Here is a 26,556-nt window from a genome sequence, read left to right as displayed (position 1 = left end):
CACCTCCTTAGTCACCTTCTCAAAGAATTCAACAAGGTTTGTGAGGCACGACCTGCCCTTCACAAAACCATGCTGACTATCGTTGATCACATTATTCCTATCCAGATGTTCATAAATCCTATCCCTTACAATTCTCTCTAAGATTTTGCCCACAACAGAAGTGAGACTCAACGGCCTATAGTTACTAGGGTTATCCCTACTCCCCTTCTTGAACAAGGGAACCACATTTGCCAGCCTCCAATCTTCTGGCACTACTCCTGTAGACAACGAGGACATAAAAAATCAAGGCCAATGGTTGTGCAATCTCCTCCCTTGCTTCCCAGAGAATCCTAGGATAAATGCCATCAGGCCCAGGGGACGTTCACCCTTTTCACCCTTTCCAGAATTTCCAACACCTCTTCTCTACATACCTCAAAGCCATCCATTCTACTTAATTGTGACTCAGTACTCACATTGACAACAATGTCCTGTTCCTGATTGAATACTGACGAAATGTATTCATTCAGTGTCTCCCCAATCTCTTCAGCCTCCACACGCAACTTCCCACTACTATCCTTGACTGGACCTATTCCTACCCTAGTCATTATTTTATTCCTGACACACCTATAGAAAGCCTTATGGTTTTCCCTAATCCTACCAACTAAGGACCTTTCATGTCCCCTCCTTGCTGCTCATAGCTCTCTCTTCAGGTCCTTCCTGGCTACCTTATAACTCTCAATCGCCCCAATTGAACCTTCACGCCTCATCTTTACATAGGCCGCCCTCTTCCATTTAACATGGGATTCCAATTCCTTATTAAACCACGGTTCCCTCACACGACCCTTTCCTCCCTGCCTGACGGGCACATACTTATCAAGGACACTCAATAGTTGCTCCTTGAACAAGCTCCACATATCAATTACACCCTTGCCTTGAAGCTTACTTTTCCAGGCCACACATCCTAAGTCATGCCTCACAGCATCATAATTTCCCTGCCCCCATCTATAACTCTTGCCCTATAGTACACACTCCATCACTAGAGTAAAAGTCACCAAATTGTGGTCACTGTCCCCAAAGTGCTCACCTACCTCTAATTCTAACAACTGGCCTGGTTCATTACCCAGAACCAAATCCAGTATGGCCTCACCTCTTGTTGGCCTATCTACATATTGTGTCAGGAAACCCTCCTGCACACATTGGACAAACACTGACCCATCTAACGAACTTGAGCTATAGCTTTCCCAATCAATATCAGGAAAGTTAAAGTCCCCCATAACAGCCACCCTATTACTTTCACTCTTCTCTTGAATCATCCTCGCAATCCTTTCTTCTGCGTTTCGTGGACTATTAGGAGGCCTGTAAAAAAACTCCTAACAGGGTGACCTCACCTTTCCTATTCCTAACCTCAGCCCAAACTACCTCAGATGGCGAGTCTTCATCCATCGTCCTTTCCACAGCTGTAATACTATCTTTGACAAGAAATGTCACACCTCCCCCTATTTTACCCCCACCTCTGACCCTACTAAAACATTTAAACCCTGGAACCTGCAACAACCAATCCTGTCCCTGATCTACCCATGTCTCCGTAATAGCCACAACATCGAAGTCCCAGGTACCAACCCACGCTGCAAGTTCACCTACCTTATTTCGTATACTTCTTGCATTGAAGTATCCACACTTCAAACTACTTTCCTGTTTACAGGCACCCTCCTTTGAAATTGATGCCATGTTCCTAACCTCCCTACACTCCAGGTCCTGCACCCTAAAGCTACAGTCTGGGTTCCCATGCCCCTGCAGAGTTAGTTTAAACCCCCCCCCCCGCCCCCAAAGAGCACTAGCAAACCTCCCACGAAGGATACTGGTGCCCCTCAGGTTCAGGTATAGACCATCCTGTTTATAGAGGTCCCACCTTCCCCAGAAAGAACCCCAGTTATCCAAATACCGGAATCCCTCCCTCCTGCACCATCCCTGTAGCCACGCATTTAACTGTTCTCTCTCCCTATTCCTCGACTCTCTATCACGTGGCACGGGTAACAAACCAGAGACAACAACTCTGTTCGTTCTAACTCTGAGCTTCCAACCTAGCTCCCTGAAAGCCTGCCTTACATCCTCAGTGCTACTCCTACCTATGTCATTGGTGCCAATGTGGACCACGACTTCGGGCTGCTCCCCCTCCCCCTTAAGGACCCGGAAAACACGATCAGAGACATCACGTACCCTTGCACCTGTGAGGCAACATACCAAACGTGAGTCTCTCTCGTTCCCACAAAACCTCCTATCTGTGCCTCGAACTATCGAGTCCCCAATTACTATTGCTCTGCTCTTCTCCACCCTTCCCTTCTGAGTAACGGGGAGAGGCTCCGTGCCAGAGGCCTGAGCCCCGTTACTTGCCCCTGGTAAGTCGTCCCCCCGACAAGTATCCAAAACAGTATACTTGTTCTTGAGGGGAACGGCCGCAGGGGGTCCCTGCACTGGCTGCTTCCTCCCAGTCCCCCTCACTGTCACCCACCTATCTGTCTGCCATCTTTGGAGTTACTACTTCCCTAAAGCTCCGAGCTATGACACCCTCTGCCTCCCGAATGATCCTAAGTTCATCCAACTCCAGCTCCAGTTCCCTAACACGGTCTTGGAGGAGCTGGAGATGGGTGCACTTCCTGCAAGTGTTATCAGCAGGGACGTCCATGGCATCCCTCACCTCAAACATGTTGCAAGAGGAACATTGCACTGCCTTCACTGCCATCCCTCTGAAAGGAACCTTTTATATAAAAAAAAACTGGGTCTAAAGAATACAACAAGCAAAATGCAGCACTTACCTACTTACCACAACGGGTCTTATTATTTAGGTTAGAGGAGGAGGGCGGGTGGGAGACACTACCTCTGTAGGGCCTCAGGTTCTTCTCCTGCGCGCTTATAAAGGGAAAAATAAAACTACCCGGCTATACATAGCCAGGAGATGTAGAGAATCCTCAATTTAGGTCACTGACTCTGTGCTGGCTGGTTAAATATCTGCATGTAGCCAGGAGATTTAAATTCTGTTCAATTTGGGGCACTGACTGTGTGCTGGCTGGTTAAATGTATATAGCCAGGAGGGTTAGAGTCTCCTCAGTTTGCGATACTGACTCTGGGCTGGCTGGTTAAACAAATAGCTATAACCAGGAGATTTAGTGTCTGTTCAGTTTAGGGCAATGGCTCTCTGCCTGCTGTTTAAGTATATTGAATCAGGATATTTAGGGTTTCCCCAGTTTTGGGCACTGGCTCTCAACTCTACGATTAAATAAACATATATAATGAGGAGATTCAGAATCGCCTCAGTTAATGCACTGATTGCGGTCTGGCGGATTAAATAACTAGATATAACCAGATTTAGAGTCGCCTCAGTTTCCAGTTCAGACTATGTGCTGAATTTATAAATACACAAAAACTACCAGGAGATTTAAAGTCTCCTCAGTTAAGGGCACTGACTCTGTGCCATCGGTTTAAATATATATATATAACCTGGAAATTTAGAGTCTCCTCAGTTTGAGCACTGACTTTGTGTTAGCTGTTTAAACATATATATACAACCTGGAGATTTAGAGTCTCCTCTGGTGAGGGCACTGACTCTGTGCTGTGTATTAAAATATACATACCCAGGAGATTTAGAGCCAGCACAGCCAGCACATTTTCTGAACCCTAAAATAAGGAGACTCTATATGTCCTGGTTACATATATTTATTTAACCAGCCAACACAGAGTCAGCACTGACTTTATGCTGGCTGACTAATTTCAAAACAACAGGAGATTTAGAGTGTCCTCAGTAAAGGGCACTGTCGTGTGCTGTCTGTTTAAATATATATAACTAAGATATTTAGAATCTCCTCAGTTTAGGGCACAGACTATGTGCTGGATGGATAAATACTCATAAATTACCAGGAGTTTTCGAGTCTCCTCATTTTAAGGCACTGACTCTGTGCTGGCTGGTTGATTATCAGGAGATTTAGAGTCTCTTCATTTCAAGGAACTGACTCTGTGCTGTCTGTTTAAATATATATAACCAGGCGATTTAGCGTCTCCGCAGTTAAGTCACTGACTCTGTGCTGGCTGGTTAAATATATATAACCAGGAGATTTAGAGTCTCCTCAGTTTCGGGCACTGACTTTCTCCTTGTTTATATATATGTATTTATTCATCCATCACATAGTCTGAGCCCTAAACTGAGGTGACTCTAAATCTCCTGGTTATATATTTATTTAACCCACCACCCTCAGTCAGTGCCCGAAACAAAGGAGACTCTAAATATCCTGGTTATATGTTTTTACATAACCAGCCAGCCCAGAGTCAGTGCCCTACAGTAAGCAACCTCTAAATCTCCTGGTTATGTATATTTATTTAGTCAGCCAGAACAGAGTCAGTGACTCAAAATGAGGAGACTGTAAATCTCCTGGTTGTATATATTTAACCAGCCAATACAGTCAGTGCCCTAACCTGAGGAGACACTAAATCTCCTGATTATATATTTATTTAACCAGGCAGCATAGAGTTAGTGCTCTAAACTGAAGAGACTCTGAATCTCTTGGTTGTATATATTTAAACAGCAGCACATAGTCTGAGCCCTAAACTGAGGAAACTATAAATCACAAAGTTATATAAATGTATTTAACCCTCCAGCCCATAGTCAATGCCCTTAACTGAGGAGATTCTAAGTCTCCTGGTTATTTATATTTGAATGGACAGTGCAGTGTCAGTGCCCTTAAATCAGCAGAATCTAAATCTCTTGGTTTTATGTATTTATTTAACCACCCAGCGCAGAGTCAGTGCCCTATAATGCACAGAATCTAAATCTCGTGGTTGCACATATTTATTTAACCAGCCAGCACTGATTCAGCGTCCTAACCTGAGGAGACACTAAATCTCCTGATTATATATTTATTTAACCAGGCAGCATAGAGTCAGTAACCCTAAACTGAGGAGACTCTGAATCTTCTGGTTTTATATATTCATGTATTTATCTCTACAGCACATAGTCTGAGTCCTAAACTGAGGAAACTGGAAACCTCCTAGTTATATAAATTTATTTAACCGGCCAGCCCACAGTCAGTGACCTAATCTGAGGAGTCTATAAATATCCTGGTTATATATATTTCACCAGACATCACCGAATCAGTGCCCTTAACTGAGGAGTCACTAAATCTCCTGGTTACATATAACCACCCAGCACAGAGTCAGTGCCCGAAAATGAGCAGACTCTAAATGCCTTGATTACATATATTTATTTAACTCACCAGCAGAAATTCAGTGCCCGAAACTTAGAAGACTTTAAATCTTCTGGTTATATACATTAAACCAGCCAACACACTGTCAGTGCCCGAAACTAGAGACTCTACATCTCCTGGTTGTAACTATTTAATTAACCAGCCAGCACAGAGTCTGTGCCCCAAACTGAGGAGACTCTAAATATTCTCGTTATAAAACATTTAATCAGCCACCATACAATCAGTGCCCCAAACTGAGGAGACTCTTAATCTCCTGGTTATTAATACCTGGTTATCCATCTTGCACGTAGTCTGAGCCCTAAAGTGAGGAGAATCTAAATCTCCTGGTCATATGTATTTATTTAACCAGCCAGCACAGAGTCAGTGCCCGAAAGTGTGGAGAATTTAAATCTCCTGGATGTACATGTTTATTTAACCATCCGGCACAAAATCAGTGCCCTAGACTGAGGAGATTCTGAATCTCGTGGTTTGACATATTTATTTAACTAGACAGTAGAAAGTTAGTGCCCTGAACTGAGGAGACTCTAAACCACCTCGTTATATCTATTTTTTTAACCAGCCATCCCAGAGTCAGTGCCCCAAACTGAGGAGAGTCTAAATATCCTGGTTATAAAATTTGAACCAGCCACCACACAGTCAGTGCCGTCAACTGAGGAGACCTAAAAAGTCCTGGTTATATACAATTAACCAGCCAGCACAGAGTCAGTGCCCCAAACTGAGGAGACTCTAAATACTCTGGTTATAAAAGTTTTAACCAGCCACAACACAGTCAGTTCCAGAAAATGAGGAGACTCTAAATCTCCTGGTTATGTATATTTAAATACACAGCACAGAGTCAGTGCCTTAGAATGAGCAGACACTAAATCCCCTGGTGAAATATATTTATTTAATCAGCCATCATAGAATCAGTGCCCTAAACTGACGAGACTCTAAATCTCCTGATTCTATGTAATTATATAACCAGCCAACCCAGTGTCAGTGCCCTAATCTGAGGAGTCTATAAATATCCTTGTTATATATATTTAACCAGACATCACAGAATCAGTGCCCTAAACTGAGGAGACTCTAAATCTCCTGGTTACATATATTTATTTAACTCACCTGCAGAAAGTCAGTGCCCTAAACTGAGAAGACTCAATCTCGTGGTTTTATATATATTAAACCAGCCAACACACAGTCAGTGCCCGAAACTAGAGACTCTAAAGTGCTCTGTGCTGTCGGTTTAAATATATATATAAAACCTGGAAATTTAGAGTCTCCTCAGTTAAGGGCACTGACTCTGTCCTGTCTGTTTAAATATATATATATATATAAACACGAGATTCAGATTATCCTCAGTCAAGGCAGAGACTCTGTGCTGGATGGTTAAATAAACATGCATATCCAGGAGATTTAAATTCTCCACATGTTAGGGCACTGACTCTGTGCTGGCTGTTTACATAAATATATATAATCAGGAGATTTAGAGTCTCCTTAGTTTAAGGCACTGACTCTGTGCTGGCTGATTCAATGTGAATCAATATACATAACCAGGGGATCTAGAGTCTGCTCATTCTGGGGCACTGACTCTGTGCTGTGTGTTTAAATATACATAACTAGGAGATTTAGAGTCTACTCAGTTATGGGCACAGCCAGCGCATTGTCTGAACCCTAAAATGAGCAGACCCTCTACCCCTTGGTTATATATCGATTTACCCAGCCAGTCCAGAGTCAGTGCCCCAAACTGAGGAGACTGTAAATGTCCTGGTTACATATATTTATTTAACCAGCCAACACAGATTCAGCACTGACTTTATGCTGGCTGACTAATTTCAAAACAACAGGAGATTGAGAGGGTCCTCAGTAAAAGGCACTGTCTGTGTGCTGTCTGTTTAAATATATATAACCAGAAATTTAGAATCTCCTCAGTTTAGGGCACTGACTCTGTGCTGGTGGGTTATTTCCATATATATATATAAAACTAAGAGATTTAGAATCTCCTCAGTTTAGGACTCAGACTACGTGCTGGATGGATAAATACTCATAAATTACCAGGAGTTTTAGAGTCTCCTCATTTTAATGCACTGACTCTGTGCTGGCTGGTTGATTACCAGGAGATTTAGAGTCTCCTCATTTAAAGGAACTGACTGAGTACTGTTTGTTTAAATATATATTACCGGCGATTTAGAGTCTCCTCAGTTTCGGGTACTGACTTTCTCCTGGTTATATATATGTATTTATCCATCCATCACATAGTCTGAGCCCTAAACTGAGGTGACTCAAAATCTCCTGGGTATATATATATTTATTTAACCCGCCAGCCACAGTCAGTGCCCGAAACTAAGGAGAGTCTAAATATCCCGGTTAGATCTTTTTCTTAACCAGCCAGCCCAGAGTCAGTGCCCTACAATACGCAGCCTCTAAATCTCCTGGTTATGTATATTTATTTAGTCAGCTAGCACAGAGTCAGTGCCCCAAACTGAGGAGACTTTAAATCCTCTGTTTGTATATATTTAACCAGCCAACACAGTCAGTGCCCTAACCTGAGGAGACACTAAATCTCCTGATAATATATATTTATTTAACCAGGCAGCATCGAGTCAGTGCCCTAAACTGAGGAGACTGTAAATCTCCTGGTTATATTTAATTAACCAGCTCATTATATATATTAAACAGACAGAACAAAGTCAGTGCCCAGTGAGTCTAAATCTCCTGATTACATATATTTAAATACACAGCACAGAGTCAGTGCCCGAGAAAGAGCAGACTCTAAATCTCCTGGTTATATATTAGACAAGCCAGCACAATGTCAGTGCCCTAAATTGTGGAGAATTTAAATCTCTTGGATATACATTTTATTTAACCATCCGGCACAGTGTCAGTGCTGGAGACTGAGGAGAATCTGTAACCCGTGGTTTTACATATTTATTTAACTGGCCAGTAGAAAGTCAGTGCCCTGAACTGAGGAGACTCTAAATCTCCTAATTATATATATTTATTTAACCATCCAGCACAGAATCCGTGCCATAGACTGAGGAGATTCTGAATCTCGTGGTAATATATATGTAAACAGACAGCACAGAGTCAGTGCCCTTGACTGAGGAGACACTAAAAGTCCTGGTTACATATATCTATTTAACTGAGCTGTAGGTTTGATATCCAGATGTTTCATTACCTGGCGAGGTAACATCATCAGTGGCGACCTCCAAGTGAAGCGAAGCTGTTGTCTCCTGCTTTCTATTTATATGTTTGTTCTGGATGGGGTTCCTGGGGTTTGTGGTGATGTCATTTCCTGTTCGTTTTCTGAGGGGTTGATAGATGGTATCTAGATCTATGTGGAAAATGTGAGGACTGCAGATGCTGGAGATCAGAGCTTAAAAATGTGTTGCTGGAAAAGCACAGCAGGTCAGGCAGCATCAAAGGAACAGGAGAATCGACATTTCGGTCATAAGCCCTTCTTCAGGAATGAGGAGGGTGTGCCAAGCAGGCTAAGATAAAAGGTTGGGAGGAGGGACTTGGTGGAGGGGCGCTGGGAATACGATAGGTGGGAGGAGGTTAAGGTGAGGGTGATAGGCCGGAGAGGGGGTGGGGGCGCAGAGGTCGTGAAGAAGATTGCAGGTCAAGCAGGCGGTGCTGAGTCTGAGGTTTGGGACTGAGAAAAGGTCGGGGGAGGGGAAATGAGAATGCTGAAGAAATCTGCATTCATCCCTTGTGGTTGGAGGGTTCTTAGGCGGAAGATGAGGCGCTCTTCCTCCAGGCGTAGTGTTGCCATGGTCTGGTGATGGAGGAGGCCAAGGACCTGCATGTCCTTGGCAGAGTGGGAGGGGGAGTTAAAGTGTTCAGCCACGGGGCAGTTGGGTTGGTAGGGTGCGGGCGTCCCAGAAGTGTTCCCTGAAACGTTCCGCAAGTAGACGGTCTGTCTCCACAATGTATAGGAGGCCACATCGGGTGCAGTAAGTGATGTGCGTGGAGGTGCAGGTGAATTTCTGATGGATATGGAAGGATCCCTTGGGGCCTTGCAGGGAAGTGAGGGGGGAGGTGTGGGCGCAAGTTTTGCATTTCTTGCGGTTGCAGGGGATGGTGACAGGAGTGGAGGTTTGGTTGGTGGGGGGTGTGGATCTGACGAGGGAGTCACGGAGGGAGTGGTCTTTCCGGAACGCTGATAGAGGTGGGGAGGGAAATATATCCTTGGTGGTGGGGTCTGTTTGGAGGTGGCGGAAATAGATCTATGTGTTTGTTTATGGCATTGTGGTTGGTGTGCCAGTCCTCTAGGAATTCTCTGACATGTCTGTGCTTAGCCTGTCCCAGGATAGATGTGTTGTCCCAGTTGAAATGGTGTTTTATTTTCATCCGTGTGTAGGGCTACGAGGGAGAGAGGGTCGTGTCTTTTTGTGGCTAGCTGGTGTTCGTGTATCCTGGTGGCTAACCTTCTTCCTGTTTGTCCTACATAGTGTTTGTGGCAGTCCTTGCATGGGATTTTGTAGACGACGTTGGTATTGTCCATGGGATGTACTGGGTCTTTTAGGTTTGTTAGTTTTTGTTTGAGAGTGTTGTTGGGTTTGTGTGCTACCAGGATTCCGAGGGGTCTTAGTAGTCTGGCTGTCATTTATTTAACCCGCCAGCCCACAGTCAGTGCCCTAATCTGAAGAGTCTAAAGATATTCTGGTTACATATATTTATCCAGACATCACAGAATCAGTGCCCTTAACTGAGGAGACTCTAAATCTCCTAGTTACATATTACCAGAGTTAGCGCCCTAAAATGAGCAGACTTTTAATGTCCTGGTTATATATGATTATTTAACTCACCAGCAGAAAGTCAGTGCCCTAAACTGAGAAGACTCTAAATCTCCTGGTTATATATATTAAAACATCCAAACACAGTTAGTGCCCTAAATTGAGGAGACTCTAAATCTCCTGGTTGTATCTATTTATTTAACCAGCCAGCACAGGGTCAGTGCCCTAAATTGTGGAAAATTTAAATCTCCTGGATATACATTTTTATTTAACCATCCAGCACAGAGTCAGTGCTCTAGACTGAGGAGAATCGGAATCTTGTGGTTTTACATATTTATTTAACTAGCCAGTAGAAATTCAGTGCCCTAAACTGAGGAGACTCTAAATCTCCTGGTAGTTTATATGTATTTATAAATTCAGCACATAGTCTGTGCCCTAAACTGAGGAGACTCTAAATCTCCTGGTTATATATATTAAGCCAGCCAACACACAGTCAGTGCCCTACACTAGAGCCTCTAATTCACCTGGTGGTATCTATTTATTTAACCAGCCAGCACAGAATCAGTACCCCAAACTGAGGAGACTCTAAATATTTAAATACACAGCATAGAGTCAGTGCCCTAGAATGAGCAGACTCTAAATCTCCTGATTATATCTATTTATTTAACCAGCCTGCACAACGTCGGTGCCCTAAACTGTGGAGAATTTAAATCTCCTGGATATATCTGTTTGTTTGACCATCCAGCACAGAGTCAGTGCCCTTGACCGAGGAGACACTAAAAGTCCTGGTTACATATATCTATTTAATAAGGGTGTAGATTTGCTCGCTGAGCTGTAGGTTTGGTATCCAAACGTTTCATTACCTGGCTAGGTAACATCGTCAGTGGCGACCTCCAAGTGAAGCGAAGCTGTTGTCTCCTGCTTTCTATTTATATCTTTCTCCTTGATGAGGTTCTTGGGGTTTGTGGTGATGTCATTTCCTGTTCCTTTTCTGAGGGGTTGATAGATGGCATCGAGATCTATGTGTTTGTTTATGGCGTTGTGGTTGCAGTGCCAGGCCTCTAGGAATTTTCTGGCATGTCTTTGCTTAGCCTGTCGCAGGATAGTTGTGTTGTCCCAGTTGAAATTGTATATTTTTTCATCCGTGTGTAGGGCTACGAGGGAGAGAGGATCGTGTCTTTTTGTTGTCCCAGTTGAAATGGTGTATTTTTTCATCCGTGTGTAGGGCTACGAGGGAGAGAGGGTCGTGTCTTTTTGTGGCTAGCTGGTGTTCGTGTATCCTGGTGGCTAACCTTCTTCCTGTTTGTCCTACATAGTGTTTGCGGTAGTCCTTGCATGGGATTTTGTAGACGACGTTGCTTTTGTCAATGGAATGTACTGGGTCTTTTAAGTTTGTTAGTTTTTGTGTGAGAGTGTTGTTGGGTTTGTGTGCTACCAGGATTCCGAGGGGTCTTAGTAGTCTGGCTGTCATTTCTGAAACTTCTTTGATGTATGGTAAGATGGTTATTTATAACCATTAGATTCAGATTCTCCTCAGTTTAGGGCGCTGACTCGTTGTTGGCTGGTTAAATATATAGAAGCAGGAGAATTACAGTCTCCTCAGTTTAGGGCACTGACTTTCTGCTGGCTGGTTAAATACAGAAATATGACCAGGAGATCTAGAGTCTCCTCAGTTAAGGGCATTAACTCTGTGCTGTCTGTTTGAATATATATATAACGAGGAAATTTAGAGTCTCCTCAGTTTAGGGCACTGAGTCTGGGCTGGCTGGTTAAATATATATTAGCTGGAGATTTAGAGTCTTGTCAGTTAAGGGGACAGACTCTCGGCTGGCTGGGTAAAAAAATATATATATAAGCTGGAGATTTAGTGTCTCCTCACTTTAGGGCACTGGCTCAATGCTGTCCGTTTAAATATATATAACCAGGATATTTAGAGTCTCCTCAGTTTAGGGCACTGACTCTGTGCTGACTGATTAAATAAATATATGTAACCAGGAGATTTAGAATCTCCTCAGTTAATGAAATGACTCTGCGCTATCTGGTTAAATATATATAGATTATCCTCATTTTGGGGCACTGATTGTGGACTGGCGGGTTAAATAAATAGATATAACTAGGAGATTTGGAGTCGCCTCAGTTTCGGGCTCAGATTATGTGCTGGATCGATAAATATATATATATATTAGAAGCCCCTCAGTTTGGGGCACTGACTCTGTGCTGCCTTTTTAAATATATATAACCGGTATATTTAGAGTCTCCTCAGTTTCAGGCACTAGTTAAATAAGCATATCTAACTAGGAGATTCAGAATGTTCTCAGTCTAGGGCACTGACTCTTTGCTGGATGGATCAATAAATATCACCAAAAATTTTGAGTCTGCTCATTACATGTCACTGAGACTGTGCTGGCTAGTTAAATAAATATATATAAACAGGAGATTTAGAGAATGTTTAGGGCATTGACTGTGCTGGCTGGTTAAATACAGAAATAAAAACAGGAGATTAAGAGTCTGCTCATTCTATGGCACTGACTCTGTGCTGCGTATTTAAATATACATAACCAGGAAATTTAGAGTCTCTTCAGTTTGGGGCACTGACTGTGCTGGCTGGTTAATTTAATATAACCAGGACGTTTTGGGTCTCCTCAGTTTAGGGCACTGACTGAGTTGTGGCTGGTTCAAATTTGTATAACCAGGATGTTTAGACTCCCTCAGTTTGGGGCACTGACTCTGGGATGTCTGGTTAAAAAAATAGATATAGCTAGGTGATTTAGAGTCTCCTTAGTTCAGGGCACTGACTTTCTACTGTCAAGTTAAATAAATATGTAAAACCACGAGATTCCGATTCTCCTCAGTCAAGAGCACTGACTCTGTGCTGGATGGTTAAATAAACATGTACGTCCAGGACATTTTAATTCTCCACAATTTCGGGCACTGACATTGTGCTGGTGATTTAAATAAATATATATAACCAGGAGATTTAGAGTCTCCTCAGGTGAGGGCACTGACTGCAGGCTGGCGGATTAAAAAATTTATATGACCAGGATATTTACAGTCTCCTCTGTTTGGAGTACTGACTCTGTGCTGGCTGGTTAAAAAAATACATATAACCAGGAGATTTAGAGTCTCCAAAGTTTTTCGCTCTGAATCTGTGTCGGCTGGTTAAAAATATATAACCAGGAGATTTAGAGTCTTCTCACTTTTGGGCACTGACTTTTTGCTGGTTAGTTAAATAAATATATATAACCAGGACATTTAGAGTCTCCTCAGTCAAGGGCACTGACTTGGTGCTGTTTGTTTAAATATATATAACCACGAAATTCAGATTTTCCTCCGTCTATGGCACAAATTCTGTGTTGGATGGTTAAATAATCATGCATATCCAAGAGATTTAAATTCTCCACAGTTTAGGGCACTGACTCGGTGCTGCCTTGTTTAATACACATAACCAGGAGATTTAGAGTCTGCTCATTTTCGGGCACTGATTCTGTGCTGTGTATTTAAATATACATAACCAGGAGATTTAGAGTCTACTCAGTTATGAGCACAGCCAGCACATTGTCTGAACCCTAAAATGAGCAGACTCTATATCTCCTGGTTATATATCGATTTACCCTGCCAGTCCAGAGTCAGTGCCCCAAACTGAGGAGACTCTAAATGTCCTGGTTGCATATATTTATTTAACAAGCTAACACAGAGTCAGCACTGACTTTAAGCTGGCTGACTAATTTCAAAACAACAGGAGATTTAGAATGTCCTCAGTCAGGGGCATTGTCTGTGTGCTGTTTGTTTAAATATATATAACCAGAAATTTAGAGTCTCCTATGTTTACAGCACTGTCTCTGTGCTGGATGAATAAATACACATAAATTACCAGGAGTTTTAGAGTCTCCTCATTTTAATGCACTGACTCTGTGCTGGCTGGTTGATTACCAGGAGATTTAGCGTCTCCTCATTTCAAGGAACTGACTGAATGCTGTTTGTTTAAATATATATAACCAGGCGATTTAGAGTCTCCTCAGTTAAGGCACTGACTCTCTGCTGTCTGGTTAATTATATATAACCAGGAGATTTAGAGTCTCCTCAGTTTCGGGCACTGACTTTCTCCTGGTTTTATATATATATATGTATTTATTCATCCATCACATAGTCTGAGTCCTAAACTGAGGCGACTCTAAATCTCCTGATTATATATATTTATTTAACCCGCCAGCCTCAGTCAGTGCCCGAAACTAAGGAGACTCTAAATATCCTGGTTATATGTTTTTACTTAACCAGCCAGCCCAGAGTCAGTGCCCTACAATAAGCAGTCTCTAAATCTCCTGGTTATGTATATTTATTTAGTCAGCCTGAACAGAGTCAGTGCCCAAAAATGAGGAGACTCTAAATCTCCTGGTTGTATATATTTAACCAGCCAATACAGTCAGTGCCCTAACCTGAGGAGACACTAAATCTCCTGATAATATATACATTTTTTAACCAGGCAGCATTGGGTCAGTGCCCTAAACTGAGGAGAATCGGAATCTCATGTTTGGATATATTTAAACAGCAGCACAGAGTCAATGCCCTTAACTGAGGAGAATCTAAGTTTGTGCGAAGATTTGTAGCTCGGGTGCTCGTTGTTGTGGTTCTGTTCGCCGAGCTGGAAGTTTTTGTTGCAAACGTTTCTTCCCCCGGCTAGGCGACATCATCAGTTCTTGGGAGCCTCCTGCGAAGCGCTTCTTTGATGTTTCTTTGATGACAACCGGAAGCGGCAGGGACAGACCACTATAAACACCGGAGGAAACATCAAAGAAGCGCTTCGCAGGAGGCTCCCAAGCACTGATGATGTCGCCTAGCCAGGGGACGAAACGTTTGCAACAAAACCTTCCAGCTCGGCGAACAGAACCACAACAATGAGGAGAATCTAAATTGCCATGCATTTATCTCTACAGCACATAGTCTGAGCACTAAACTGAGGAAACTGTAAATCACCTAGTTATATAAATGTATTTAACCCGCCAGCCCATAGTCAGTGCCCTAAGTTTGGGAGACTCTAAACCTCCTGGTTATATTTAATTAACCAGCTCGTTATATATATTAAACAGACAGAACAGAGTCAGTGCCCATAACTGAGTCGAGTCTAAATCTCCTGGTTACGTATAGTTAAATACACAGCACAGAGTCAGTGCCCTAGAATGAGCAGACTCTAAATCTCCTGGTTTATTTATTAGACCAGCCAGCACAGAGTCAATGCCCTAAACTGTGGAGAATTTAAATTTATTGAATATACATGTTTATTTAGTCATCCAGCACAGAGTCAGTGCCCTAGACTGAGGAGATTCTGAATCTCCTGGTTATATATATCTCTTTCACTAGCCAGCAAAAATTCAGTGCCTCAAACAGATGAGAATCTAAATCTCCTGGTTATATATATTTATTTTACCAGCCAGCAGGGAGTCAGTGCCCAAGAATGAGCAGGCTTTAAATCTCCTGGTTATGTATATTTATTTAATCAGCCAGCATAGAACCAGTGCCCTAACATGAGCAGACTCCAAATCCCCTGGTTATATATCTTTAACCAGCCAGCACAGAGTCAATGGCCTAAGCTGAAGTGACCCTAAATCTCCTGGATGTATCCATTTGTTTAACCAGCCACCACAGAGTCAGTGTGCTTAACTAGGGAGACTCTTCTTTCGACTGTGACGTCCAGGAATGGACAACGGAGAACTACAAAGCTGCATATACAGAAAACTGACAAACACAGATCAAATACTTGACGACACCAGCAACCATCCCAATACACACAAACAAAGCTGTATCAGAACACTATTCCAACGAGCCACCACACACTGCAGCACAGACGAACTTCGGAAAACAGAGGAGAACCACCTATACAACGTATTCAAGAAGAACGGATACTCCAAAAATATAGTGCGCAGATTCCTCAAGAAGAAGCCACAACAAGCAGACCAAACACAGCCAGAAATCCTAACCACCTTACCATACATCAAAGAAGTTTCAGAAATGACAGCCAGACTACTAAGACCTCTCGGAATCCTAGTAGCACACAAACCCAGCAACACTCTCAAACAAAAACTAACAAAATGAAAAGACTCAGTACATCACATGGACAAAACAAACGTTATCTACAAAATCCCATGCAAGGACTGCCACAAACACTACGTAGGACAAACAGGAAGAAAGTTAGCCACCAGGATACACGAACACCAGCTCGCCACAAAAAGACACGATCCTCTCTGCCTCGAAACCCTACGCACGGATGTTAAAAATCACCATTTCGACTGGATCAACACATCTATCCTGGGACAGGCTAAGCAAAGAAATGACAGAGAATTCCGAGAGGCCTGGCACTCCAACCACAACGTCATAAACAAACACATAGATCTCGATGACATCTATCAACCCCTCAGAAAACGAACAGGAAATGATATCACCACAAACCCCAGAAACCCCATCCAGGAGAAAGATATAAATAGAAAGCAGGAGACAACAGCTTCGCTTCACTTGGAGATCGCCACTGATGATGTTACCTAGACAGGTAATGAAGCGTCTGGATACAAACCTACAGCTCAGCGAGCAAATCTACACCCTTGTTAAATAGATAGATGTAACCAGGACTTTTAGTGTCTCCTCAGTCAAGGGCACTGACTCTGTGCTGGATAGTTAAATAAACATGTATATCCAGGAGATTCAAATTCTCCACAGTTTAGGGCACTGACTCTGTGCTGGCTAGTTAAATAAATATATAATCAGGAGATATAGAGGATGCTCATTCTAGGGCACTGACTTTATGCTTTGTATTTCAATATACATAACCAGGAGATTTAAACTCTACTCAGTTATGGGCACTGACTCTGTTCTGTCTGTTTAATATATATAATGAGCTGGTTAATTAAATATAACCAGGAGATTTAGAGTCTCCTCATTTTTGGGAACTGACCGTGTGGTGGCTGGTTAAAACTTTTATAACCAGGATACTTAGAGTCTCCTCAGTTTGGGGCACTGACTCTGTACTGGCTGGTTAATTGTATATAAACAGGACGTTTTGAGTCTCCTCAGTCTAGGGCACTGACTGTGTGGTGGCTGGTTCAAATTTGTATAACCAGGATATTTAGAGTCTCCTCAGTTTGGGGCACTGACTCTGTGCTGGCTGGTTAAATAAATAGATACCACCAGGTGATTTAGAGTCTCTAGTTTAGGGCACTGACTGTGTGTTGGCTGGTTTAATATATATAACCAGGAGATTTAGAATCTCCTCAGTTTAGGGCACAGACTATGTGCTGAATTTATAAATACATATAAACTACCAGGAGATTTAGAGTCTCCTCAGTTTAGGGCACTGAATTTCTACTGGCTGGTTAAATAAATAGATACAACCAGGAGATTTAGAGTCTCCTCAATTTAGGGCACTAACTGTGTTTGGATGTTTTAATATATATAACCAGGAGATTTAGAGTCTTCTCAGTTTAGGGCAGTGACTTTCTGCTGGTGAGTTAAATAATCATATATAACCAGGACATTAAAAGTCTGCTCATTTTAGGGCGCTGACTCTGGTTATATGTAACTAGGAGATTTAGAGTCTCCTCAGTTAAGGGCACTGATTCTGTGATGTCTGGATAAATATATGTAACCAGAATATCTTTAGACTCTTCAGATTAGGGCACTGACTGTGGCCTGGCGGGTTAAATAAATTTATATATCTAGTAGATTTACAGTCTCCTCAGTTTTGGGCACTGACTCTGTGCTGCCTGGTTAAATAAACGACAGCCAGACTACTAAGACCCCTCGGAATCCTGGTAGCACACAAACCCAACAACACTCTCAAACAAAAACTAACAAACCTAAAAGACCCAGTACATCCCATGGACAAAACCATGGGATGTCGTCTACAAAATCCCATGCAAGGACTGCAACAAACACTACGTAAGACAAACAGGAAGAAGGTTAGCCACCAGGATACACGAACACCAGCTAGCCACAAAAAGACACGACCCTCTCTCCCTCGTAGCCCTACACACGGATGAAAAAAAAAACACCATTTCGACTGGGACAACACATCTATCCTGGGACAGACTAAGCACAGACATGCCAGAGAATTCCTAGAGGCCTGGCACTCCAACCACAACGCCATAAACAAACACATAGATCTATTTCCGCCAACTCCAAACAGACCCCACCACCAAGGATATATTTCCCTCCCCACCCCTATCAGCGTTCCGGAAAGTCCACTTCCTCCGCGACTCCCTCGTCAGATTCACACTCGCCACCAACCCAACCTCGACTCCTGGCACCTTCCCCTGCAACCGCAGGAAGTGCAAAACTTGCGCCCACACGTCCCCCCTTACTTCCCTCCAAGGCACCAAGGGATCCTTCCATATCCATCAGAAATACCCCTGCACCTCCACACACATCACTTACTGCACACAATGTGGCCTCCTATACGTTGGGGAGACAGGCCGTCTACTTGCGGAACGATTCAGGGAACACCCCTGGGAAACCCGCACCAACCAACCGAACCGCCTCTTGTCTGAACCCTTTAACTCCCACTCCCACGCCGTCAAGGACATGCAGGCCCTTGGCCAACTCCCTCGCCAGACAATGGCAACACGACACCTGGAGGAAGAGCGCCTCATCTTCTGCCGAGGAACCCTCCAACCACAAGGGATGAATGCAGATTTCTCCAGCTTTCTCATTTCCCCTTCCCCAGCTTTTCTCAGTCACAACCCTCAGACTCAGCACCACCTTCTTGACCTGCAATTTTCTTCCCGACCTCTGCGCCCCCACCCCCTCTCCGGCCTATCACCCTCACCTTAACCTCCTTCCACCTATCGTATTCCCAGCGCCCCTCCCCCAAGGCCCTCCCGCCTACCTTTTATCTTAGTTTGCTTGGCACACCCTTCTCATTTCTAAAGAGGGGCTTATAACCGAAACGTCGATTCTCCTGTTCATGTGATGCTGCCTGACCTGCTGCGCTTATTTAGCAACACATTTTTAAGTTCTGATCTCCAGCATCTGCAGTCCTCACTTTTTCCACATACATCTAGATACCTTCTATCAACCCCTCAGAAAAGGAACAGGAATGGCATCACCACAAACCCCAGGAACCCCATCCAGGAGAAAGATATAAATAGAAAGCAGGAGACAACAGCTTCGCTTCACTTGGAGATCGCCACTGATGATGTTAACTAGCCAGGTAATGAAACATCTGGATATCAAACCAACAGCTCAGCGAGAAAAACTACACCCTGGTTAAATAAATATATGTAACCAGGACTTTTAGTGTCTCCTCAGTCAAGGGCACTGACTCTGTGCTGTCTGTTTACATATATATAAAACCACGAGATTCAGAATCTCCTCAGTCTATGGCACGGACTCTGTGATGGATGGTTAAATAAACATGCACATCCGGGAGATTTAAATTCTCCTCAGTTTGGGGCACAGACTCTGTGCTGGCTAGTTAAATAAATGGATACAACCAGGAGATGTAGAGTCTCTAGTTTAGGGCACTGAATGTGTGTTGGCTGGTTAAATATATATATAACAAGAAGATTGAGTCTTCTCAGTTTAGGGCACTGATGTTCTGCTGGTGAGTTAAATAAATATATACAAACAGGAGATTTAGAGTCTCCTCAGTTAAGGGCACTGATTCTGTGATGTCTGGTTAAATATATCTAACAAGGATATTTATAGACTCCTCAGATTAGGGCACTGACTCTGTGCTGCCTGGTTATATAATTATATAGAATCAGGAGATTTAGAGTCTCGTCAGTTTAGGGCACTGATTCTATGCTGCTGATTAAATAAACATATATAACCAGGGCATTTAGAGTCTGCTCATTCTGGGGCACTGACTCTGTGCTGAGTATTTAAATATACATAACCAGGAGATTTAGAGTCTACTCAGTTATTGGCACTGACTCTGTTCTGTCTGTTTAGTATATGTAATGAGCTGGTTAATTAAATATAATCAGGACATTTATAATCTCCTCATTTTCGAGAACTGACTGTATGGTGGCTGATTAAACCTTTTTTAACCAGAGTATTTAGAGTCTCCTCAGTTTGGGGCACTGACTCTGTGCTGGCTGGTTAATTGTATATAACCAGGGCGATTTGGGCCTCCTCAGTTTCGGGCACTGACTGTTTTGTGGCTGGTTCAAATTTGTATAACCAGGATATTTAGACTCTCCTCAGTTTGGGGCACAGACTGTGGGGTGGCTGGTTAAAAAATAAATATAACTAGGTGTTTTAGACTCGCCTCAGTTCAGGGCACTGACTTTCTACTGTCTAGTTAAATAAATATGTAAAACCACAAGATTCCGATTCTCCTCAGTCTAGAGCACTGACTCTGTGCTGGATGGTTAAATAAACATGTATGTCTAGGAGATTTAAATTCTCCACAATTTAGGACACTGACATTGTGCTGGCTGGTTAAATAAATATATATAACCAGAAGATTTAGAGTCTCCTCTGTTTAGGTCACTGACTGTCGGCTAGCGGGTTTAATAAATTATATAACCAGGATATTTAGAGTCTCTTCTGTTTGGAGCACTGACTCTGGGCTGGCTGGTAAAAAAAAAATACGTATAACCAGGAGATTTAGAGTCTCCTCAGTTTGGGGCACTGACTCTGTACTGGCTGGTTAATTGTATATAAACAGGACGTTTTGAGTCTCCTCAGTCTAGGGCACTGACTGTGTGGAGGCTGGTTCAAATTTGTATAACCAGGATATTTAGAGTCTCCTCAGTTTGGGGCACTGACTCTGTGCTGGCTGGTTAAATAAATAGATACCACCAGGTGATTTAGAGTCTCTAGTTTAGGGCACTGACTGTGTGTTGGCTGGTTTAATATATATAACCAGGAGATTTAGAATCTCCTCAGTTTAGGGCACAGACTATGTGCTGAATTTATAAATACATATAAACTACCAGGAGATTTAGAGTCTCCTCAGTTTAGGGCACTGAATTTCTACTGGCTAGTTTAATAAATTTGTAAAACCACGAGATTCCGATTCTCCTCAGTCTAGAGCACTGACTCTGTGCTGGATGGTTAAATAAACAAGTACGTCCAGGAGATTTAAATTCTCCACAATTTCGGGCACTGACTCTGTGCTGGCTGGTTAAATAAATAGATACAACCAGGAGATTTAGAGTCTCCTCAGTTTAGGGCACTGATTTTTAGCTGGCTAATTAAATAAATATATATAACCAGGACATTTAGTGTCTCCTCAGTCAAGGGCACTGACTCTGTGCTGACTGTTTACATATATATAAAAACCACGAGATTCAGAATCTCCTCAGTCTATAGCACAGACTCTGTGATGGATGGTTAAATAAACATGCATATCCAGGAGATTTAAATTCTCCACAGTTTAGGGCACTGACTCTGTGCTGGCTAGTCTAATATATATAACCAGGTGATTTAGAGTCTGCTCATTCTGGGGCACTGACTCTGTGCTGTGTATTTAAATATACGTAACCAGGAGATTTAGACTCTACTCAGTTATGTGAACTGACTCTGTTCTGTCTGTTTAATATATATAACGAGCTGGTTAATTAAATATAACCAAGAGATTTAGAGTCTCCTCAGTTTCGGGAACTGACTGTGTGGTGGCGGCTGGTTAAAACTATTATAACCAGAGTATTTAGAGTCTCCTCAGTTTGGGGCACTGACTCTGTGCTGGCCGGTTAAAAAAGCAGATATAACTAGGAGATTTAGAGTCTCCTCAGTTTGGGGCACTGAGTCTGGACTGGCTCGTTTAAAAAAAATCAGATATAACCAGGAGATTTAGAGTCTCCTCAGTTTAAGGCACTGACTTTCTACTGACTAGTTAAATAAAAATGTCAAACCACGAGATTCCGAGTCTCCTCAGTCTAGAGCACTGACTCTGTGCCGGATGGTTAAATAAACATGCATGTCCAGTAGGTTTAAATTCTCCACAATTTAGGGCACTGACTCTGTGCTGGCTGGTTAAATAAATATATATGACCAGTAGATTTATATTCGCCTCGCTTTAGGACTCAGACTACGTGCAGAATGGATAAATAGGTATTAATAACCAGGAGATTTAGAGTCTCCTTAGTTTAGGGCACTGATTGTATGGTGGCTGGTTAATTTTTTTTATAACGAGAGTATTTAGAGTCTCCTCAGTTTGTGGCACAGACTCTGTGCTGGCTGGTTAAATAAATAGATACAACCAGGAGATGTAGAGTCTCTAGTTTAGGGCACTGACAGTGTGTTGGCTGGTTTAATATATATAACCAGAAGATTTAAAGTCTTCTAAGTTTCGGGCACTGGTTAATTATATATAACCAGGCTATTTAAATACTCCGCAGATTAGGCCACTGACTGTGGGCTGGCTGGTTAAATAAATTAATATAACTAGGAGATTTACAGTTTCCTCAGTTTAGGGCTCAGACTATGTGCTGTAGAGCTAAATACACATAGATAGAAATCCAGGAGATTCAGAGTCTCCTCACTTTAAGGTTACTGACTCTATGTTGTCTGGTTAAATAAATATATACAACCACGAGATTTAGATTCTGCGCACTATAGGACACTGACTCTGTGCTGGTTGGTTAAATAAATATATAAAACCAAGAGATTTAGATTCTCCTCATTTAAGGGCACTGACTCTGGGCTGTCCATTTAAATATATATAACCAGGAGATTTAGAGTCTCCTCAGCTTAGGCCACTGACTGTGGGATGGCGGGTTAAATACATTTATATAACTAGTTGATTTACAGTTTCCTCAGTTTAGGGCTCAGACTATGTGCTGTTTAAATATATACAATCAGGAGATTCAGAGTCTCCTCAGTTGACGGCACTAACTCTATGCCGCATGGTTAAATAAAAATAAAATCAGGAGATTTAGGGTCTCCTCAGGTTAGGGCACTGACTGTGTTGGCTGGTTAAATATATACAACCAGGACATTTAAAGTCTCCTCATTTTGGGCACTGACTCTGTGCTGGCTGACGAAATAAATATACGTAACCAGGAGATTTCGAGGTTGCGTAATTTAGGGCACTGACTCTGGGCTGGCTGGTTAAATAAATTAATATAACTAGGAGATTTACAGTTTCCTCAGTTTAGGGCTCAGACTATGTGCTGCAGAGATAAATACACATATATATAAAACCAGGAGATTCAGAGTCTCCTCAGTTTAAGGTTACTGACTCTATGTTGTCCGGTTAATTAAATATATACAACCACGAGATTTAGATTCTGCGCACTATAGGACACTGACTCTGTGCTGGTTGGTTAAATAAATATATAAAACCAAGATATTTAGTTCTCCTCATTTAAGGGCACTGACTCTGCGCTGTCCATTTAAATATATATAACCAGGAGATTTAGAGTCTCCTCAGCTTAGGACACTGACTGTGGGCTGGTGGGTTAAATACATTTATATAACTGTATTTACAGTTTCCTCAGTTTAGGGCTCAGACTATGTGCTGTTTAAATATATACAAGCAGGAGATTCAGAGTCTCCTTCGTTTAGGGCACTGACTCTATGCTGCCTGGTTAAATAAATATATAATCAGGAGATTTAGTGTCTCCTCAGTTTAAGGCACTGACTCTGTGCTGCCTGGTTAAATAAATATATGTTATGAGGAGATTTAGTGTCTCCTCAGGTTAGGGAACTGACTGTGTTGGCTGGTTAAATATATACAACCAGGAGATTGAGTCTCCTCATTTTGGGTCACTGACTGCGCTGGCTGACTAAATAAATATACATAACCAGGAGATTTAGAGGCTGTTTATTGTAGGGCACTGACTCTCGGCTGGCTGGTTAAGTAAAAACATATAACCAGGATATTTAGAGTCTCCTTAGTTTTGGGCACTGACTGAGGCTGGCGGGTTAAATAAATATATAACCAGGACATTTAGAAGCACCTCAGGTTAGGGCTCAGAATATGTGATGGATGAATAAATATATATGTATAACCAGCAGAAAGTCAGTGCCCGAAACTGAGGAGACTCTAAATCTTCTGGGTATATATAATTAACCAGACAGCACAGAGTCAGTGCCTTAACTGAGGAGACTCTAAAGAGCCTAGTTATATATATTTAAACAAACAGCACTCAGTCGGTTCCTTGAAATAAGGAGACTCTAAATCTCCTGGTAATCAACCAGCCAGCACAGAGTCAGTGCCTTAAAATGAGGAGACTCTAAACCTCCTGGTTATTTATGTGTATTTATCCATCCAGCGCATAGTCTAAGCCCTAAACTGAGGAGATTCTAAATCTCTTAGTTTTATATATATATATTTTTTTAATTAACCCACCAGCACAGAGACAGTGCCCTAAACTGAGGATATTCTAAATTTCTGGTTATATATATTTAAACAGACAGCACACAGACAGTGCCCTTTACTGAGGAAACTCTAAATCTCCTGTTGTTTTGAAATTAGTCAGCCAGCATAAAGTCAGTGCTGACTCTGTGTTGGCTGGTTAAATAAATATATGCAACCAGGACATTTACAGTCTCCTCAGTTTGGGGCACTGACTCTGAACTGGCTGGATAAATCGATATATAACCAGGAGATATAGAGTCTGCTCATTTTAGGGTTCAGACAATGTGCTGACTGTGCCCATAACTGAGTAGTCACTAAATCTCCTGGTTATATGTATTAAACAAGTCGGCACAGAGTCAGTGCCCTAAAATGAGGAGATTCTAAATCTTCTGATTATATATATTTATGGAACAAGCCAGGACAATGTCAGTGCCCTAACATGTGGAGATTTTAAATCTCCTGGATATGCATGTTTATTTCACCATCCTGCACAGTGTCTCTGCCTTGACTGAGGAGAATCTGAATCTCGTGGTTATATATATTTAAACAGACAGCACAGAGTCAGTGCCCTAAATCAGAGGAGACTCTAAATCTCCAGGTTGTATATATATGTTTAACCAGCTAACACAGAGTCAGTGCTCAAACTGAGGAGACTATAAATTTCCAGTTTATATATATATTTAAACTGACAGCACAGAGTCAGTGCCCTTAACTGAGGAGACTTTAAATCTCCTGGTAATTTATGTGTATTTATAAATTCAGCACATAGTCTGAACCGGAAACTGAGGTGACTCTAAATCTGGTTATATCTAGTTATTTAATCCGCCAGCCCGCAGTCAGTGCATTAACAGATTAAATATGTTTATTTAATCGTAGAGTTGAGAGCCAGTGCCCAAAACTGGGTTAACCCTAAATATCCTGATTATATATATTTAAACAGCAGGCAGAGAGCCATTGCCCTAAACTGAACAGACACTAAACTCCTGGTTATCGCTATTTGTTTAACCAGACAGCCCAGTGTCAGTATCACAAACTGAGGAGACTCTAACCCTCCTGGCTATATACATTTAACTAGACAGCACAGAGTCAGTGCCCTAAATTGAACAGAATTTAAATCTCCTGGTTACATGCAGATATTTAACCAGCTAGCACAGAGTCAGTGACCTAAAGTGAGGATTCTCTACATCTCCTGGTTATGTATATTGACCCAGCCAGCCCAGAGTCAGTGCTCCAAACTGAGGAGACTCGAAATATCCTGGATATATGTATTTAAACAGACAGCAAAGAGGCAATGCCCTAAACTGAGGAGACTCGAACTCTCCCGGCTGTATATATGTATTAATCCATCCAGTACACAGTCTGAACCCTAAACAGGGGAGACTGTAAATCTCCTAGTTATATATATTTATTGAAGCCACCAGCCACCTAGTTATATATATTTATTTAAGCCACCAGTCAGTGCCATAAACTAAGGAGACTCTCAGTCTCCTGGTTATATATATATATTTAAACAGCCAGCACCGAGTCTGTACACTAAACTGAGGAGACTCTAAATCTCCTGGATATATATATATTTATTTAATCAGCCAGACTTGAGAGAGTGCCCAAAACTGAGGAGACGCTAAATATGCTGGTTTTATATATTTAACCAGAAGGCACAGAGTCAGTGCCCTAAACTGAACAGGTTCTAAATCTCCTGGTTATATCTCTTCATTTAACCAGCCAGCCCAGAGTCAATGCCCCAAACGGAGGAGACACTAAATATCCTGGTTATAAAAGTTTTAACCAGCCACCACACAGTCAGTGCCTTAAAATGAGGAGTCTCTACATCTCCAGGTTATATTTAATTAACCATCTCGCACAGAGTCGGAGCCTGAAAATGAGGAGACTCTAAATCTCCTGGTTATATATAATTAACCTGCGAGCCCAGAGTCAGTGCCCCAAACTTAGGAGACTCTAAATATCCTGGTTATATTTCAGTATTTAACCAGCCAGCACAGGGTTAATGCCCTATAATGAGCAGAGTTTAAATGTGCTGCTTATATTTATTTATTTAACCAGCAAGCACAGAGACAGTGCATTAAACTGAGGAGACCCTAAATCTTCTGGTTATATATATTTATTTAACCAGCCAGCAGAAAGTCAGTACCCTACACTGAGGAGACTGTAATTCTCCTGGCTCTGTATATTTACCCAGGCAACACCGAGTCAGTGCCCTAAACTGAGGAGAATCTGAATCTAATGGTTATATATATTTATTTAATCAGCCAGCAGAATGTCAATGCCCTAACCTGAGGAGACTCTAAATCTCCTG

Source organism: Chiloscyllium plagiosum, unplaced genomic scaffold (assembly GCF_037043375.1).
Source record: "Chiloscyllium plagiosum isolate Xiang-an unplaced genomic scaffold, Cpla_swu_hap1 HiC_scaffold_31, whole genome shotgun sequence".
NCBI classification, from domain to species: domain Eukaryota; kingdom Metazoa; phylum Chordata; class Chondrichthyes; order Orectolobiformes; family Hemiscylliidae; genus Chiloscyllium; species Chiloscyllium plagiosum.
This window is presented reverse-complemented; position numbering follows the sequence as displayed.